The sequence below is a fragment of the Amaranthus tricolor genome, chromosome 7 (genome assembly GCF_026212465.1).
Source record: "Amaranthus tricolor cultivar Red isolate AtriRed21 chromosome 7, ASM2621246v1, whole genome shotgun sequence".
NCBI lineage: Eukaryota > Viridiplantae > Streptophyta > Magnoliopsida > Caryophyllales > Amaranthaceae > Amaranthus > Amaranthus tricolor.
In genome coordinates, this window is record NC_080053.1 from 10,956,841 (window position 1) to 10,966,666 (window position 9,826).

General features: G+C 27.9%; 1 long non-coding RNA gene across 1 annotated transcript; it reads right to left on the reverse strand.

The window, feature by feature from the left end:
- Positions 1–274: 274 nt before the first annotated feature.
- Positions 275–2,817, reverse strand: LOC130818704 (uncharacterized). The gene is made up of 2 exons (XR_009043967.1): positions 2,188–2,817; positions 275–611 (listed from the first exon to the last, which is right to left on the reverse strand). It is a non-coding gene; the product is annotated as an uncharacterized LOC130818704 (long non-coding RNA).
- Between the last annotated feature and the right edge of the window lie 7,009 nt (positions 2,818–9,826).

Sequence of the window (9,826 nt, forward strand, 5' to 3'; positions counted from 1 at the left end):
TTCTATGTTAAAGTTGATTCAGGCTTACAGCAGTTCGATTTAAAAATGGTTCGGGTTACATCGGTTTTAGCTGGGCCGAGTTCGATTTCGATCATGATAAGGGTCGGATATGACTCGGTTCATCGCATTATGTTCAGGTAATCTCGGATAACGATTATAAGTCGGTTATAAAATTCGGTCGCAGTTCGGATTCAGTTTTTCCATTTCGATTGTCAATCGATTCGGATAATATCGATTCGATTAGCCTCAAAAAGAAACACATTTTCGAATTGAATTTCAGGTCGGGTCCCATTTGAACCGCACTATTCAATGTAATACTCTTAAAAAGCAAAACTAATTAATGATCCAGAAGGAATTAAGACACCACCTTAATTTGCATTGTTCTAAACAAAAAAATTAAAAACAAAAACTGTACAGGACTACAGGTAGGGTGGCCACAAAAGATATCTCACTGAAGATATTTTTATGTGCACATACACACACATAACATTATCATTTACCAAACAAAACCAGATGTACGTGAGAAGGCTGCCCCAATCGCTTTTGAATCAGATCTCATTGCTTGTCCTCCCTTCAATTGTTTTTGTCCTCTTCCTGCCTTCCTTTTCGTCCTGAAATTACACACCATCATCGTCATCATTGGGAAGGGAAAGATGGCGACAACTCATACCCATAAAGGAGAGTCCGATTAAAGGAGTCTCATGGCCCGAAAAAGATAAAGAGACGTAACTACACTGAAAATTTAAATTAAACGCCTATAAATAAAATACAATAAATAAGTAGAACCAACTATAAAATAAAAGAAAACAAAAAACTAATAATAAAATAAACAAGAGGAACAAGAGGGCAAGAACACTAAAAGGTAATTTAAGAGAACATCAATAGTATAAAAAATGAATATGGTGTCTCCAACTACCCCTATCCCAGTCAGACCCTTAAAAAAGTTTAACTCATACAAGTTAATTTTTATTTGCTCATCTTAAGTTTTTCTAGGTCGTCCTAAAATTACACCCCAAATACATATATATATATATATATATATATATATATATATATATATATATATATATATATATATATATATATATATTCTTTGATTAGTTAATGATTTATTTTCATTTCTAGTTTATCAACTTTTGTTTTGGGCCCATTAGACATTACGCAACATATTTTTTTTAAGAAGACGTTAAGCAACATCAATGTAAGCAATAATAAAAGTGACACTATTATTCTATTTATCGATTGATATTATTTTTTGAATTTTATTCTTTAGGTATTATAAAAATTATACTTAAATTTAATTTTATTTGATTGATTTCAATTTAGTTTGATTTATATAAATAAAATTTCAAAAAATAAAATTTTATATTTTTTTCTTATATATAACTATACTTATTAAAAATAATACATTGAATAACGTGAAAAAAACATAAGAAACAAACCGAAAGTACTATGTGCAATAACACTTTTAAAAAAAATGTTTAAATGTACCATTATACTTATTAAGGATAATGCAAACCGAGAGTACTAACTATGTGCAGTAACAATTTTTTTAAAAATGTTTTAATTTTTTTCTGGCTTTTTTTATTATTTTGAATTTTTTATGTATTTTTCAAAAAAAAAATTCTAATTATACATTAGTTTTAAGTATTTTTTTTTTTTTTAAATTACCTACTATAGGAGATCATCCGATTATCGAATTTATTCTAAATAAATTATTTATTCTAAACAAATACCTTTAAAATTAAAATTGAAATAAAGAAAAAATTATCTAGAATAATTCAACCTATTTATGATTTTCTTATAATAATCTCACATATTGATTAATCATGAATAATTCCAACTTTAAGAAGTATTTGTCTAGAGTAATCTTAGGCAACTAGATGACCTGCTAGAGAAAAATTTTAAAAATTTTCATAAAAAATTCCGAATAATAACAAAATTATGAAAAATTTTTAAAATATATTTTAATATTTTTTTTGATATTTCATTTTAATTTATCTTTTTTTGAGAAAAATAAAATTTAATATTGCAAGCTATTCGGTTATCGGGTTTACTTTAGAAAACTACCCCTGAAAATTATAATTATTCATGGTTAATTAATAAGTAGAATTATTATAGAAAAATCATGAATAGATTAGATTATTTTGGGTAATTTTTTTTAAAATAAAAAGACCAAAAACAAACCTGATTATCTGTTTTGAAACCGATAAGTGATGCAAAACGAAGATTACTAATAATTCTTGTTGGAACCAAGAGGAGAAGCAGGCAAATTGGAATTCCTAGACCAAACATCATCATCATCAATTACATAATTTATGTTAAAAATAGCAAAATAATCCATCAAATATTCTCCGATTTGTAATTCTTCTTCCTTAATCCTCAACACTTGATTATGCAAATGACTTTTTTCCTTTTCCTCTTTATTTTTCTCTTCATTAATTTTAAGATGACGATCAATCGCATAAATTTTTCGCCACCGTCTCAATCGTCCACTTTTCCTAGCCGAGGCAGCAGTAACGACGGATCTCGGCGACTCTACATCTTCGGTCGACGAGGAGTCACCTTGCTCTGATCCGAGGTTGTAGTAAGTTGAATCCATGATTGTTGAGTGTAAAATCTTGAAATCCAAGCAAGAAGAAAGGTATGGAGTAAGCGGAAACACAAGGAAATGTAAAGGGAATGAATTAGGTTAGGTGATTTTGGTTTGTTACATGCCAATGCCATAGGCTTTATATTCAGCCAGAAAAAAATTTGATGTGAAAACATGGCAGGTTTCAGATGTATGACACGCGGAGACATTAAATTGGTTGTCACGTGTTTGAGGTGGACCTTTTTAATTTGTAAATTTCTTTTTTCACTCTCTGATTCACACATGTCTCCTAGACTCATACTATTCGTTTGGCACTAAGAAAAGTGTACCGACCACTCTAAATAGTACGTGACATGTAATTTTTAAAGTAAATTAATAAAAAATTAAAATATATTTTTAAACTAAAGTGAAATTTTAAGGGTAAATTGATAGAAAAATAAATACTATAAATAGGGATATTTGAAGTGAACTTACTTAAAAGGAACATCGAAAATTTCCTTTAAATTGAAGAGAGTATTATACTTCTTCACTTTCAAATATGCAATATTAAAATTATTGTATTATTTATTATTTATTTTTATTTGTAATTAGTTTTAATTTATAAGTGAAAATATATTATAGTGAGATTTTAATTAATTCGTGTCAATATAAAGATTAATAATATTAAATTATAATAATTTTTATTATATAAAATTAGAGATACATAAAAGATTAAATTAATGCATTACAGTAAAAAAATATTAAGCATTTTAAGTATTTTAAAAGGAAAAAAATATATATGCAGCTTTAAAAGCTTAGTCACGTGTTCAAATTTCTCCTAGGATTTTCTAAGTTAAGACATGGAGCTTTATTGTTGAATCAAATTAGGGGAAGCCAAGGTGATGAGATTTTAAGGGAAAGGAAATGTACAATTATTTTCATTACTCCTAGTTTTATTACGCCATTTGTTTTAAAGTTGTTGAGCGGGCCTTGTTGAAATTTATATTTTGATTTTCGTGCATTAATTTAATACTTGATATCTCTTATTTTCCATGCTTACAAATTATATAAATTTGATTTTCTTTGGCAATTAAAAACAATACATTAACTCCAAAAAAAAATTTATAATTTGATATTTATAAAAAAATTTATTAAATGAATTATTATGATCCTAGTTGACTCTATTTTATATTTAAAAATAATATACTAAAATTAAAGTGAAAGATAAATAGTGCATTGAGGAACTAGAGGGATTAGCTATTATACGCGAGTGTGACAACTAATTCAATTAATACTCCATGTGGTAAATGCAATGACTATTCATTGTTTGAATATATTAGTAGAAAAATAAAAATTATATTCCAGTAGTTATTTTTCAAACGTTTTAATTTTGCATATTTAGAAATATTAAAGATTAAATTAGTATATTGGTAAACGTACAAAAAGTAAATAAGATGTTTAAAAAGAAACAGAGAGAATATAAGAAATATGATGGAATGGAATAAATCAAGAAATTGAGCTTATAGATAAAATTGAGAGGAAGTTACGTTTAGATCTCAAAAAGAAAATTTTGAAAATTCACAAAGATAAACTGAAATAAAGATGTAACCTTTCAACCACCAAAATTGTTATACTTCTATTTGTCTAAAATGGATGTCATATTAAAAATACTATATTTCTTATGTTAGATTATGATCCAATCATTTTTATTAGTATTTAATATAGTTTTTTTCACATTAAACCATGTTTATATAACTTAATTTTTTTAATCCTATTTTCAATCCCATCCATCTAAATTAGTACATGAATAAAATATATTCAACTCATTTATTGATATATATTTTTTAATTAAAGTGGGATATATAATTAGAATGAAATTAGAATTTTTTCGGTACAAAATAACAACTTAAAATAAGAATTTTAGGGACAATCAATGAAAGTGGAGCGGTAGCGAGTGACCGATCATTTAGTGAGTGATGGGGTTCGTGTGAGCTGCCGCGCGCTTTAATTGTACTACCGTTTTTTCTGTTCCCAAATGTCTTTGAATTGAAATATTGAATAATACAACTAAGTTTTGAAATTTTTTAGTTGTTATTAGATTTTTTCTTTCTATTTATAGAGTTTGTTAATTATAGATATAAATAAAAATGAAAAGATGAGGTTAAGTTATCTAATCCAACTTTAAATAAAAAAATTAAAAACAAAGAAATAAATTGAGAATTTGTGGAGTAGAGATTATTATGTTATATTAGAGCACTATTCACTAATCATTTTAGAATATTTTTTGTATAACCAAAGGCTATGTTTTAAGCCTCTAATATGTGACTAATTATTTTAAGCAAATAAAACAACTTTGTTTGATATATATGTACTTTAGGATTATCAGATGTGAAGTATTGCGAAAAATTATATTTTAAAAAGGAAAAATAATTAGTTAAATTCAGATAAAAGATACACTGGACACATAGGTCAAATTTAAGGTTAATAAGATATATATGTCACATGTATAACTTATTTTAGAAAAATAAGTCTAGATAAGACATATTCTTTTGTTCCTTTGATTTTGCTACATTACAGAAATCCCATTATGCGCTTTTTGGGTGTAGTTAGTGTTCTAAATTCAATGACTCGATTGAATTTTAGGTTAGCTTTTATCGGGTTTGAACTTTTTTGAAGTTAAAGTTTTATGTTATAAGATCACGTTAACAATTTCACTTAACTAAAATCAAAGGAGGCCGTGGATTCATAAGTTCTTCATCAAACATGGAGTTTAGAGATGGAATCTATCTCTACTTTAATAGTATTGGTGCTATGGCTAATTGTGAGGAATCAAGGTCACACGAAAACTTTAAACTGTTAGAGTATATATGATATCCTGAGGTTTTAACTATTATCTTAAGCTTTTGGTTGAGTTGGTTCTTTGACATAGTATCAGAAGTCAATGTGACAAGAAGTCATGGGTTCGAATCTCAACCACCCCTTATTTAAAGTGAAATATTTAGCGCCAGGTATGATGAGGTCCTGTGTTGCATCCACACTTCTAGCCCAATGGGCTCTCGTGTGAGGGGGGGTGTTAGAGTATATAACATATCCTGGGACCTCAACTATTAGCTTAAGCTTTTGGTTGAGTTGGTTCCTTGACATGGTATTAGAGTCAGTGAAACAAGAGGTCACAGGTTTGAATCTCAACCACCCCTCATTTAAAGTGGAATAATCAGTGCCAGGTATGAGGAGGGCCTGTGTCGCATCCACACTTCTAGCCCAAAGAGCTCTCGTATGCGGGGGCATATTAGAGTATATAACATATCTTGGGGCCTCAACCATCAGCTTAAGCTTTTGGTTGAGTTGGTTCCTTGACAAATTGAACATGGTGTGAATGCAGCATAGGCCCTCTTCATAGCTTTCAAATAAGAGGTCTAAAGTTTGGATGATTTGGATGATTATGGTATCAGAAGCCAACGTGATAAGAGGTCACGGGTTCGAATCTCAACCACCCCTCATTTAGAGTGGAATATTTAGTGACAAGTATGAAGAGGGTCTGTGCTGCATCCACACTTCTAGCCCAATGGGCTCTCGCGTGAAAGGGCATGTTAGAGTATATAACATGGTATCAGAGCCAACATGACAAATGATCATGGGTTTGAATCTCAACCACCTCTCATTTAAAGTAAAATATTTAACGCTTATGCGCATCTACACTTATAGCTCAATGGGCTCTCGTGTAAAGGGGTATGTTAGAGTATATATCATATCTTGAGTCCTTAACCATTAGCTTAAGTTTTTAGTTGAGTTGGTTCCTTGACATAAACATATATATAGAAGGTTTTTTCTAATGAGAGAATCGTTGCTAGAGGAGATATAATGATCTTAAAAGTTCATATTAATGATAATATTGTTATTATTTGACTAAACCTTTACCACAACCTAAGCATGAGCATCATACTAACTCTATAAAAATTATGCATGAAGGCAGGTGGCTTTAAATTGTTTTCTTTTATTATTGAATTATAAAGACACATTTATGTTTGTTTATCAAAATATATCATTAACATTTAATTTTGGTTAGTATTGAATATTGTTGTTTTATGATATGATTTTTAGTGGGAATATCTGAAATATTATGATAATTGGAACCCTAACACGTACACCAATCAATATTAATTTAGTCCATATTTTATCATAGAGTTCAACTCAAATGATTAAGACTAGTGATTATTCAATTATGCAGGATGTGTGTGGATATATATATATATATATATATATATATATATATATATATATATATATATATATATATATATATATATATATATATATATATATATATATATATATATATATATATATATATATATATATATATATATATATATATATATATATATATATATATATATATATATATATATATATATATATATATTCGATGTAGTACTAAGCCTTGACATATTGATGATGTTTTGAAATGATTCTTTTGACATAGTAATCCATTGCTACATTGTTATGTTGATTTGATTATTATTTTGTCAAATATCACCTAAATATGTGGTTATAAATGAATGATCAGGTAAGTCACCGTCTCAGTGAGAATAGTAGAATCACAAAATTAAATATGTAATTTTATCTTGATATAATTGATATTTGGGCCACTTAGGAGTGAGAATTAAAAATTAAAGCATGAGCATGCATTCTAAGCTGATTTGTTAGTCAGATAAGATTAGTTAACTTCTTAATTAGCTAGTTAATTATTATTATTGTTATTATTATTATTGTTAATTTGTTAATATGTTAAATAATGTGTTAACTATTGTTCACTAAGATAAATAAATAAATAATTAATTAACTAATTAATGTTAGAAAAGTTACATATATAGTTTACAGAGGAAATTCTGCCTAAATGCTTATGGATAATCTGAGCATTGTCTATGTAAATGTCGTTCAAAATGTTGAATTCCAGGCACCAAAAAAATTTTGCATTTGGTCAGCAACAAACAGCTATTATGCTCGCATAGTGGTGTCGCAATCCCAAAATCAAAATGCTCCTCCTCTACGACCAATGGTGAATGAGCGGTTCGATCATCTGGAACAGATAATGTAAACTTTAATAAAACATAAAAGGTTCGAACATTTATGTAATAAAACGTTGTAAAATAAACGCTAAAAGTATTCAAGATAGTTTTACATAAAAATTACTATAAGTAATTTTAGACATGTATAAGGCGTTCAAATGCATAAATTTTAAATTAAGAAACTCTAAATATTAATTGATATCATTTTACATTAATTTAGTTTAATTCTTTTTTTAGGCTTAATTAAATTCAAAAAAATATGTAAGACACACATAATATTAAAAGTTATTATATTTTTACTCTACCTCTAAAAATAAAATAACCTCTCCAACTCCAAAAGCTTCTTGATTAGTATATATCAATGATATCCCTCCTCTATCTATAGTTCATCTTTTTTTTACCATAGATTTTACTTTTTTTTTCTTTTTAATGAATTCTAGCAATAATGATCATTATTTATTCGAATTGAAATTTTAATTTTACTTTGAAGCAGTTTTAAATATCATTGTTAATATCTTTATTTCCTTTCCATATTTAAAATGAGAAGAATATTAAAAAATAAAGAATTATTTTTACTCCAATTAATAACAATGACATGGCATTTAAAAGATCTAAAACATCATTTTCAGAAAGTATATAGTCATAGCAGAGGGTTTTTGAATGTGTGCGAGGTGATCGACTGAACAAGATTTTCTTTTTCTTTCGTTATGAAAAGATTAATAAAAAAAATAAATATGTTAAGTTTATATATATATATATATATATATATATATATATATATATATATATATATATATATATATATATATATATATATATAATTCACTATAAATATAGGAAAATTTCACATGGTAGCATCAAACTTTCATGAAACGCAATAAGTAGCACTTTTGTAAGATTTTCCACGTGGTAGCATCGAGTTTATGCCTTATCCAACCGTCGTAGTATTTTCCGTTAAATTCTTGTCAATTTTTCGTTTAATTCACCATTTGACGTTTCCACTCTTATTAAGTGTTAATTCTTGTCTTTATAATTTGCGCTAAATATTTGAGAGCGTTGATAAATGAAATGGTGAATTAAACGTCAAAGTGGTGAATTAAACATTTGAGAGCATAAAAATGGTTTAAGATAAATTATAAAGACAACAACTAACACCTAATAAGGGTAAAAACGTCAAAATGGTAAATTAAACGAAAATTGACAAGAATTTTAAGGAAAATGCTACTACAGTTATATAAGGCATATACTGGATGCTACTATGTGGAAAAATCTTACAAAAGTGCTACCACTAGCATTTCATAAAAGTTCGATGCTATCATATGAAAATTTTCAATATAAAGTTAGAGGGCCCTAAATTTTTTAAGACAGTTGGTGATGGAGATTGCATTTATGGGACATATCCATAACTCAAATAGAATATTTAGAAGTGATAAAAGAACGTGGCACTGTTAACTCGAAATAAACATCAATTCAATGATCATTAAAAAAGACCCCAAATTTTGGTTCTTAATAAATAAATAAATATATAAATATATATAGTTGAATGATTGGAGTCTAAAATAGGGAAACGCCATTACCTTCCGCAAACGGGGAATGAAAAATCCTTATCTTGTGGCTTGTGGTGACATACACGTGGATACTTAGTACCAAACATAATTGTACTTAGCCAGATTTGGACGGAATTAGGGGGAACAGCTGGACAACGTCATCTTCAATTTTCCTTTTGTCTTACACTTGCGTTTTACTAATGTTGTGGTCAAAATACCAACACTCATCAATCCATCTTATTTGGTATTTTCTCCGTTTTAAAATACTCGCTACATAATTATTAACATTATTCATCGTTCAACCTTATTTTATATATTACGGTTAATGTGTAAGAAAAAAATATAGTCAAGTGAGATCTTGATTGAAATTTAAATGTCTAATAGCGCTTGTGGCTCAATGGATAGAGCATCTGCATGTGGAGCAGAAGGTTTGAGGGTCGACCCCTACTGGGCGCAGGTATCAGATGGGGGGTTTTCTGACTGCGCGCATCTTTCTTTACTCCCTCCTTAGAGGAATAAGTAATAAAATGCTCAAACTAACACATTAAAATGCGTAAAATCAATAATAAAATAAAATGTACTAACAAAGAAACAACTTATGATACATGTCACGTTCTCATTAAAAATTTTTCCGCATT